The sequence below is a fragment of the Montipora foliosa genome, chromosome 2 (assembly GCF_036669935.1).
Source record: "Montipora foliosa isolate CH-2021 chromosome 2, ASM3666993v2, whole genome shotgun sequence".
Taxonomy (NCBI): domain Eukaryota; kingdom Metazoa; phylum Cnidaria; class Anthozoa; order Scleractinia; family Acroporidae; genus Montipora; species Montipora foliosa.
The window spans coordinates 14,636,406-14,646,333 of NC_090870.1; the positions used below are offsets into that span (position 1 = coordinate 14,636,406).

Genomic DNA, 9,928 nt, shown 5'->3' on the forward strand with positions numbered 1-9,928 from the left:
GATGGCTGTTTGACACGTGTGAGTAGAATACCCCCCTTTCAGTTTACCTAACTAAGTGTTCAAGAATTAAACAAATGTGCTGTGGTTATGTTAATATTATAAGAACCGAGTTAACTGATTTCACATCAAAATTATTGCCCAGTTAAATTAAGTTTCTGTGTATATATCTTCTTGCTACTCCTAACTTTCATATAAATTATACTTTGGTAGAATTCTCAGAATCTGGTCCCAAACGTCCCGGCTCACGAAGAGCCTGGTTTCAAGTGTTCTGGCTAGATTAGTGAGTCTATCAACGGAGGGTGCGTAGGCTAACAAAGAACCTGTTCCCAAGCGACCACGTTTAAAATGAAGGACATATTCACCGCCTCGTTAATGCATATCGTTGTATTGTTGATAGATTCCTCAGAGCCTGGTCCAGAGCGATCCAGTAGGAAATTATAAAATATATTATTTTACTACCCCAATATGCCTAAAAGATAAAACTGTGATAGGATCCTAAGAACCTGGTCCCAAGTGTCCAGGCTCACGAAGAGCCTGGTCCCAAGTGTCCTGGCTCGATTAGGGACTCTATCTACCGAGGGTATTTTCCTAAAAGCCTAGTCCAATTATCCTTCTTTAATCATTAAGTCCTCTTCCAAGCTAAAAAAAAAGGTTTAAGCCATTAACATTGAATAAATGAGTGCCATTGGTGTGATAAGTCATCTTTTTCATTATTAGGCATACGTTATTCATATAACCTACAGTAGATTATTACGTTGATTTCCTAACCTTAGTGGAAATATGTTTCCATTTCTGTCTCCTCCTGTAGGAGTAACAGAAAAATAGTAATTAATGCCAGCAACATTTTGGCATTGCGAGCGTAGGGGGTGCTAAGACAGAAGCCTATTTAGACTATTCACTGCATGAGGAAACCTGGTCTCCTTGAAATTTTAACTATTGAAAATATATCTAAGATAGTACTCAGGGCTGTGTATTACATGAAAAGAAAGCAACTTAAAGGTTACCGCATTCACACCAAAGCTTATAAAGGCTTTTTAGTTAAACATGGTTTACAATTGTTTTCTTCATACAAGTTACTACTTGACATAATGTAGACTCCAAATTCAACACAATGAAGGCACACATTAGAACGTCCATGTACCCTACGTAAAATGCAGTCTTTCAGCCTTCCTGTGCTCATTTTTATTTTTTAATGACACGTTTAATTAGTTAGTGTGAATTTAGTTCGTTTTTTACTTTCTACTTACTCTTTCAGTAAGGTTTAACGTCTCGTCTTGGCTGACCGTTTCTGGGTGGGAAACAAGATGTTTCCCTCTGTGTAGCGTGAAACAGTGGGGCAAACTTTCGGTTGTTCCTGCCCAGTCGTAGACCTCCTGTCCCATTGAGAAGAAAAACATAAGAATGTGGTGAATATTTCAGTTGGTTACGGTTCTACTTCTGAGTCAAGGAGTCTAAATCTTTTCATTAACCTTGCACGTACTTGTTTGTACGTAACTTGTTTGTACGCAACGCATGTTTCGAGTTTTGTTACATTGCACTGAGTTATTAAATAGTTCCGTAAAAATTTAAAGGAATGATTATGGTTTAGTTTTTTAGCGAATTAGGAGCAAGTCAAAACAAAATTCATAGGAATAATACTTAAGTAATCCGTAACACCTTCATTGAACTTTACCTCTCAGTTATACCCATATAACTTAGATATTCTTTGAAACGACTAAATAATTTTTTAAGAAAGTGCTGTTCCTTACCTGAAAATGGGCTCCTCTTTTAAATCTCCTCGACAACGTCCCTTTCGCGGCCCGAATTCGGATGGTCACCCCATCCTCTGGCTCATCGGACAAGCGGGCTTTCCTTGCCTTCTTTTCGTTATCCTGCAAAGTCGTTGCAAAGTTGTTGCAGTTTATCTGTTTATGAAGACGGTATATTCAATGCAGTACGTAAGAATGAAAAGAATACAGGGAAGCCTCTGTTGCTTTCCATTAAAGCCATTTAATACGTTGTTTGGATCTACCCATCTATGGCAAACACTACTACCCTGCAACGGCCAAAATCGTTGCGCGACAAGTTGCACGAAAAGTACATCCTAATTGTACTATAGGCAACGGCTCTTGCAACTTGTCTCGCAACGATTTTTGCCGTTGCAGGGTATGTTACACATTGAATTGTTTCATGCAACTTGTCCCGCCACAATGTCCCCAAAACATTGCGAGATAAGTTGCACGAAACATTTCACAGTGTAACAGCGCTTTTATACTTTGATGATGCGATTAATGTTTACCTGTCGTTCAACCTTTCCTGGATCACTTTCGTTATTTCCTAGATCCTGCAATTGCGCTTGACGGAAGTTATGATCTTGTTCCTCCCTTTCCGCCCGGAACTTGCCAAGTTGTTCTCTGCAAAATTGTAGTCAAGGCTATTAGATTACCCTTAAGAGCTTCTGCCTGAGAGATCGGGGCAGACTTGGAAATGAAGGTCGGCCGATTTCGCTTAAAATTGGTACACAAAGTACTTATGTCGACTTATGTAATACGCCAAAGTTTCAGCTTCAACGACCTTTTTTTGGCCGAGTTCTGGATATCAGCCCCTAAGGGGTCCCCAGAGGCCGATTTTCAGTGCAATTTTGGCCACATTTAAATCTCTCTTTTAGCAACATAAAATTAATTTCAGGCAAAAACAAAACCATCTTTGTAAAGCCCTATCCTTAGGCTTTTATGGGTGAGAACATTAGCTCATGAAAATTTTTCGCTAGCTTGTGGCTGTTATCACAACTTGGTCATATTTGAAGCATATGTGAAGCAACCGGAAATGGCCTGTTTTTCAGACCAAATATTTTCCATGCCCATGTTTTATATCTTGAGGTCTTAGTATCCATGCAAAGTTCAGCCCTTAGTTTAGTAATATCAAGAAAAAAATACTAAGGTTGAGGCTTTTTACTAAGAAAAAAACTTACGAGAAGATGGCTAACCAGGCCACTTCCGGTTAAAGTTTCAACAAAGCGTGTCTGCAAAAATCAGCCATTTAATTTCGATTATCTTTTTTCCTTCCAAGTTATGGTTAAAAGAGACTCTGAAGTTAATTGTCACCGAAAAGACTTGTCGTTAATAAGAATTTTTTTATGTGATTGTTTTAGGACCGATCAGATAGTGGTCCGACAGCGGTTATAAATTTCTTGGAAGAAGTCTTGAAAATTACCGACAATAGAGCCGCTGTGAAAAGTCTTTATTTACCTAATAACACATCTCTTGCCGGTAAATCACAATGCAAAATTGCAGCTTTTTCGTCCAAACTGCAATGTTAAGTTTATCTCCTTTGTTCAACTCGTTCAACGTATCACGTCTGTGGCCCGTAGTAATTAAGCGCTAATTAATTAATCAGGATATAAGCAAGCTTTGTAGTTCCACTCAGTAGTACTATAACCACCTGTTTGGGCTTTAATATTTTCTGAAGAAAAAAGGACTTATCGGTCTCTTTAAATGCAACCACAACATCTGTCTTGACACTACTTGAGAATCGTTTTGAACCTTTAAGAAATTTCGAATATAATTAAAGTTAACACAAATTGCATTCACTCTTCCAGTCTATTTGCGAAGTGTCTGGATAAATTCACTTACAAAAAACGCTTACCTGGCTTCACTTTTACGGACATGTCCCTTTCCTACAATCCCTTAAAAGTGAGGTAACATTAGAAACTTTAGCCCCAGCGATAAATTGGTCGCAAGTGCGTCGTTGCGAGTTAGATATACACAGGTCGATTAATACCGTACGTGACGAGGTCATTGTAGTTTGCTGGCTATGACTGACTTGGAATTCAGTTGTTTTCTCGTGCAGATTCGTCTCCTTGATATTGCAGAGAATAATTATGATAGACTACCTGTATGAGAACGTCAATGGCATGATTTGTTTACTGAATATTTATTCATACCCAGTGCCCCAGTGTAAATGGCTAACGTATGTTGTAAATTATTGATAAGGAGGTCCAACACGGTCCGTTTTCGCCGCCAATCCGCTAAATTGCTTGAAGATTACTCATGGGCACTCTTTCCGTTTCTCTATCAGTATTTTCCTTTTGTTGCTTTCTCAAACAGCAGAGGTCCATGGTGGCATCAATACTGCATATATATCCAAAGATAGGACAGGGGTGGAGTGGGTTATCCTTCCGGCAAAGTCTACTGTTTTGGCAACTTGGGAAATAAAATATTTCAGCTTTCTTGGAGCCCTTAAAGACTAGGGGTTTTTATGGCACCCGTAGCTGTAGATCACATGAAAAAGTAAGTCTTTATGGACTCACACTGAATTGCTGACCCTTAACTCTGGTTTCGGTAATAAGAAGCAACCTAGGCGGTAATCGCTCTGGAGGGCCATTATGCATGCTGTAGGTGATTAGGTAAGTCGTCACAAGGCCTAGTGCTTGCTCGTACCTGCTGGAGCTTAAATTGGTTACTGCTCTTCTTTCCTGGACAGGATAATAATCACTGGTGCCCATTTATACATCTGGGTGGAGAGAGGCACTGTTAAAGAAAATTGCCTTCCCAAGACGACATGTCAACGCCCTAGTAACCAGGACCGCCAGATCCAGAGTCTAGCCCGCTAACGCGCTATGCCAGTTCCTTTTTGTGTAGAATCCGAATGTAATGTGGACTTTAATCTGTCCTAAATCAACAAAATGTATCGGGGAAGAAATAAATGAATTAAGTTTCCGTGTATATATCTTCTTGCTACTCCTAACTTTTATATAAATTATACTTTGGTAGAATTCTCAGAATCTGGTCCCAAACGTCCCGGCTCACGAAGAGCCTGGTTTCAAGTGTTCTGGCTAGATTAGTGAGTCTATCAACGGAGGGTGCGTAGGCTAACAAAGAACCTGTTCCCAAGCGACCACGTTTAAAATGAAGGACATATTCACCGCCTCGTTAATGCATATTGTTGTATTGTTGATAGATTCCTCAGAGCCTGGTCCAGAGCGATCCAGTAGGAAATTATAAAATATATTATTTTACTACCCCAATATGCCTAAAAGATAAAACTGTGATAGGATCCTAAGAACCTAGTCCCAAGTGTCCAGGCTCACGAAGAGCCTGGTCCCAAGTGTCCTGGCTCGATTAGGGACTCTATCTACCGAGGGTATTTTCCTAAAAGCCTAGTCCCAATTATCCTTCTTTAATCATTAAGTCCTCTTCCGAGCTAAAAAAAAGGTTTAAGCCATTAACATTGAATAAATGAGTGCCATTGGTGTGATAAGTCATCTTTTTCATTATTAGGCATACGTTATTCATATAACCTACAGTAGATTATTACGTTGATTTCCTAACCTTAGTGGAAATATGTTTCCATTTCTGTCTCCTCCTGTAGGAGTAACAGAAAAATAGTAATTAATGCCAGCAACATTTTGGCATTGCGAGCGTAGGGGGTGCTAAGACAGAAGCCTATTTAGACTATTCACTGCATGAGGAAACCTGGTCTCCTTGAAATTTTAACTATTGAAAATATATCTAAGATAGTACTCAGGGCTGTGTATTACATGAAAAGAAAGCAACTTAAAGGTTACCGCATTCACACCAAAGCTTATAAAGGCTTTTTAGTTAAACATGGTTTACAATTGTTTTCTTCATACAAGTTACTACTTGACATAATGTAGACTCCAAATTCAACACAATGAAGGCACACATTAGAACGTCCATGTACCCTACGTAAAATGCAGTCTTTCAGCCTTCCTGTGCTCATTTTTATTTTTTAATGACACGTTTAATTAGTTAGTGTGAATTTAGTTCGTTTTTTACTTTCTACTTACTCTTTCAGTAAGGTTTAACGTCTCGTCTTGGCTGACCGTTTCTGGGTGGGAAACAAGATGTTTCCCTCTGTGTAGCGTGAAACAGTGGGGCAAACTTTCGGTTGTTCCTGCCCAGTCGTAGACCTCCTGTCCCATTGAGAAGAAAAACATAAGAATGTGGTGAATATTTCAGTTGGTTACGGTTCTACTTCTGAGTCAAGGAGTCTAAATCTTTTCATTAACCTTGCACGTACTTGTTTGTACGTAACTTGTTTGTACGTACTTGTTTGTACGCAACGCATGTTTCGAGTTTTGTTACATTGCACTGAGTTATTAAATAGTTCCGTAAAAATTTAAAGGAATGATTATGGTTTAGTTTTTTAGCGAATTAGGAGCAAGTCAAAACAAAATTCATAGGAATAATACTTAAGTAATCCGTAACACCTTCATTGAACTTTACCTCTCAGTTATACCCATATAACTTAGATATTCTTTGAAACGACTAAATAATTTTTTAAGAAAGTGCTTTCCTTACCTGAAAATGGGCTCCTCTTTTAAATCTCCTCGACAACGTCCCTTTCGCGGCCCGAATTCGGATGGTCACCCCATCCTCTGGCTCATCGGACAAGCGGGCTTTCCTTGCCTTCTTTTCGTTATCCTGCAAAGTCGTTGCAGCTAAGTTTATCTGTTTATGAAGATGGTATATTCAATGCAGTACGTAAGAATGGAAAGAATACAGGGAAGCCACTGTTGCTTTCCATTAAAGCCATTTAAAACGTTGTTTGGATCTACCCATCTACGGCAAACACTACTACCCTGCAACGGCCAAAATCGTTGCGCGACAAGTTGCACGAAAAGTAGATCCTAACTGTACTATAGGCAACGGCTCTTGCAACTTGTCTCGCAACGATTATTGCCGTTGTAGGGTATGTTACACATTGGATTGTTTCATGCAACTTGTCCCACCACACTGTACCCAACCATTGCGAGATAAGTTGCACGAAACATTTCACAGTGTAACAGCGCCTTTATACTTTGATGATGCGATTAATGTTTACCTGTCGTTCAACCTTTCCTGGATCACTTTCGTTATTTCCTAGATCCTGCAATTGCGCTTGACGGAAGTTATGATCTTGTTCCTCCCTTTCCGCCCGGAACTTGCCAAGTTGTTCTCTGCAAAATTGTAGTCAAGGCTATTAGATTACCCTTAACAGTTACACATCTGCCGATTGCGCCCCATCTGGCAAGCATCACAACACATGCAGGCCTAAAAAAATTGCCTATATACACTTGCATGAATATACAGTTACCCTGTTAAGACTCTTTAATAATAAAGATAATAACATGATAATAATAATAATAATAATAATAATAATAATAATAATAATAATAATAATAATAATAAAGATAATGGTAATGACAATGATAATGATAACGATAAGAATAATGATAATAATAATGACTTTAATAGTGGTACTTCCACCGAGTGGCTCTTCGCCTACTAATAAACAATTAAACTACAAACTATGACTTGTCTTCCCGTTTGCTACATTCTTAAAAAATAAAATCGCAAATACATACTTACAATTACACAAATAAATCGATTATCACTCATAAACTGGCACATAATGGTCGATTCTACATGTACCTTTGCACCGACAGCACCTTGAGGGCGTCACAAGTCTTTTCCAAGACCTCGGACAACCTGTCCTAGATGTCGATTTCCGTAAGGTTGCTATCTGTTAAAACACAAGCAGTTTTCAAAAAAAAAAAAGTTTTTCTTAACAATCATAAAAAAAAAATTTTGGTTGCGGAAATTTTTGTTGAATCTGAATTTTCTAGAGGCTGGTTATTAAGAACGGAGAAACATTGCGGCAAAATTTCCTCGTGTTTGACTTTATAATTAGACACTGAAGACGCTACGAGGTTTAGCGTATTCACTTGTATGCTTAATTTAAGGTTTTAAAGCAATGCATTCTTCTTTTTAACAAGAGAACGATCTCGAAAGGAAATTTAAATTTTTAAACATACCATGAAGTTGCTTCACCAGCGTTGGCTTCCATGTCGTGGATGGCAGGAGAAACAGCATGGAGTCCTCAGTGTTTCGCACACTAAACATGCTGCAAACTTCAAGGGGGAGAAATCATGCAATTATTGATGATAGTTATAAGGAGTGTCTAAGTACTGTTTGCGTTGCCAGCACTGTGGATACTGATTCCGGGCAATATGTATAATAGCGTGAAATTAACATTTACCTAATCTACCATTTAGTGATGATGTTTCCGCAACCCAGAACAACCACTGCTGATTCTGGCTTTTCAGCCATCTAAGAGCCCTGCAAATGATCAAGGAAATGTTACTGACGCTAAAATTATGCCCATTTTGCCCATTCATAAGCAAAACTTTGCATGTTTGCACTGGATTTTTAAAAACATTTAATAATTATACTTAGTATAAATACACAGGTGATTATACAAAATTGCGCGCTCTCGTTGGCTCGCTATCTAGGATTATCAGCCGATAATCACCTCGACGGACAAAAGGGCTGTCAGTAGTCGTTTTGCCACTGTAAGTGAAGATGATTTTGCGTTGAAAAGGTTTTTTTTTCTTCTTTTTTGGCCTGTGTATTTATACTAAAAAAAGCTGAACTTCTACATTAGACAATTTAAAAATGGCTCAATTCAGTAGGGAACTTTTAAAGCGATAATAAGAAAAGATAATGAATATATTCATAAATACTTTTTAAAAATATGAAACATAAAATATAAACAAAGTAATTGGTAATTTTTTGTGTCAATGTTATTGTGGTTTTGCTTCCGATGTCATAGTCTCTTTTCCTAATGTGTCCCTTTCCTGTATCCCTGTATCTGGATGGTGGAACGTATTCGGTCGATGGATTGCTGGCAGTCGGACACGCATGCCAGTGATAATTTCAAGGGAGCCATTAGTCTAAACGCGATGGAGCATCGTAGACCACTCTTTCCTCGGGAGCTATTTCTGGCGTGCAAAATTTTCGCCTTTTTTCCTCTTTACATTTAGAAGAGAAAGAGCCTGTAACATTAACTTCCATTACTTAACCTCGCTCACGCGATCGTAATATCACCAACTCACAGCCTCATTCTCAGGTTCTCTTTCCTCTGCGACTAGGCAACGGAGATAGAGCCTGGGGAGAGGGTTGATTCCGACAATCCCTATGAAACAATCACACTTTGTCTAGGTGTCTTGATATTTCATCTCCACGTAATTGAAAGAAGTACACCAGACATCGAAGATGGCGCAAGAAACAAATGGTAGCAACACCTACAACTCCGTCTTCTCTGAAACGATCAAGGATGGCTATGAATGCGTTGTCTGGTAAGTACTGTTTCTGGTTGCTACAGACTGAAACGCGTTTTGAAATCCTTGTAGTGCGCAACGCTTGAAATCATCGATTACCAAGTACCTTTCAGTCACTTGTTTTCAAGTGACACATTTGACTAAAGTAACTCTCTCTCGTTAAAATAGCCTTAAAGCTTATTAATCTGTGCGCGTTTAACCTGTAAAACAAACTTCGAGAGAATTCACGAAATTAATCATGTGAAAGTAAGCCGAAGTAAGCACTGTTATTAACCTGACAGAAACAAGCAAGCTTGCGTAAGCTTATAAAATAAGTTCGCGGGTGTCCTGCGAAAAAAATTCTCGTACGCGCGTTGTTTCAATTTAACTACCACAAACCACATATCTGTAGAAAGTGTATGAACTGTAAAATTCGAAAAAGATATCTTCTATTTTGACAGAACCTTCGTTAAGAAGATAGAAGCCGTTAAACAGAAAACGACCAATTGTCATTCCGCCGAAATAACGCAAACTCGACGGTAACTCGAACGCTCACGGCGAGCAGTACGACATTCGTGGGAATGTCCAAGTCACGTTCCCCTTCTTGATGTTCAGCGTTCCGTGGAAATGGGAAAAAAAAAGTCAGTGTTAAACGCAGATTGTAGACCGGGTGTAAAATGCAGACTGAAGTTATAATTTAACTGTTGAAAGAGTCCAAACTCATTAGAAATGCTAACAGTTAAGCCTAAATCTTGTTTTAGGCCTAATTAGGCCTAAGGCGCCTAAGGTTAGCATTTCTAAGGGTTTGGGCTTTTTCAACAGTTATGTTATAACCTCAGTCTGCAT

The 9,928-nt window shown here is 38.8% G+C and overlaps 1 long non-coding RNA gene across 1 annotated transcript; it reads right to left on the reverse strand.

Moving 5' to 3' along the window:
• Positions 1-1,246: 1,246 nt before the first annotated feature.
• Positions 1,247-2,332, reverse strand: LOC137991951 (uncharacterized). Its single transcript, XR_011121622.1, has 3 exons — positions 2,279-2,332; positions 1,749-1,871; positions 1,247-1,373 (listed from the first exon to the last, which is right to left on the reverse strand). It is a non-coding gene; the product is annotated as an uncharacterized lncRNA (long non-coding RNA).
• Positions 2,333-9,928: the final 7,596 nt, after the last annotated feature.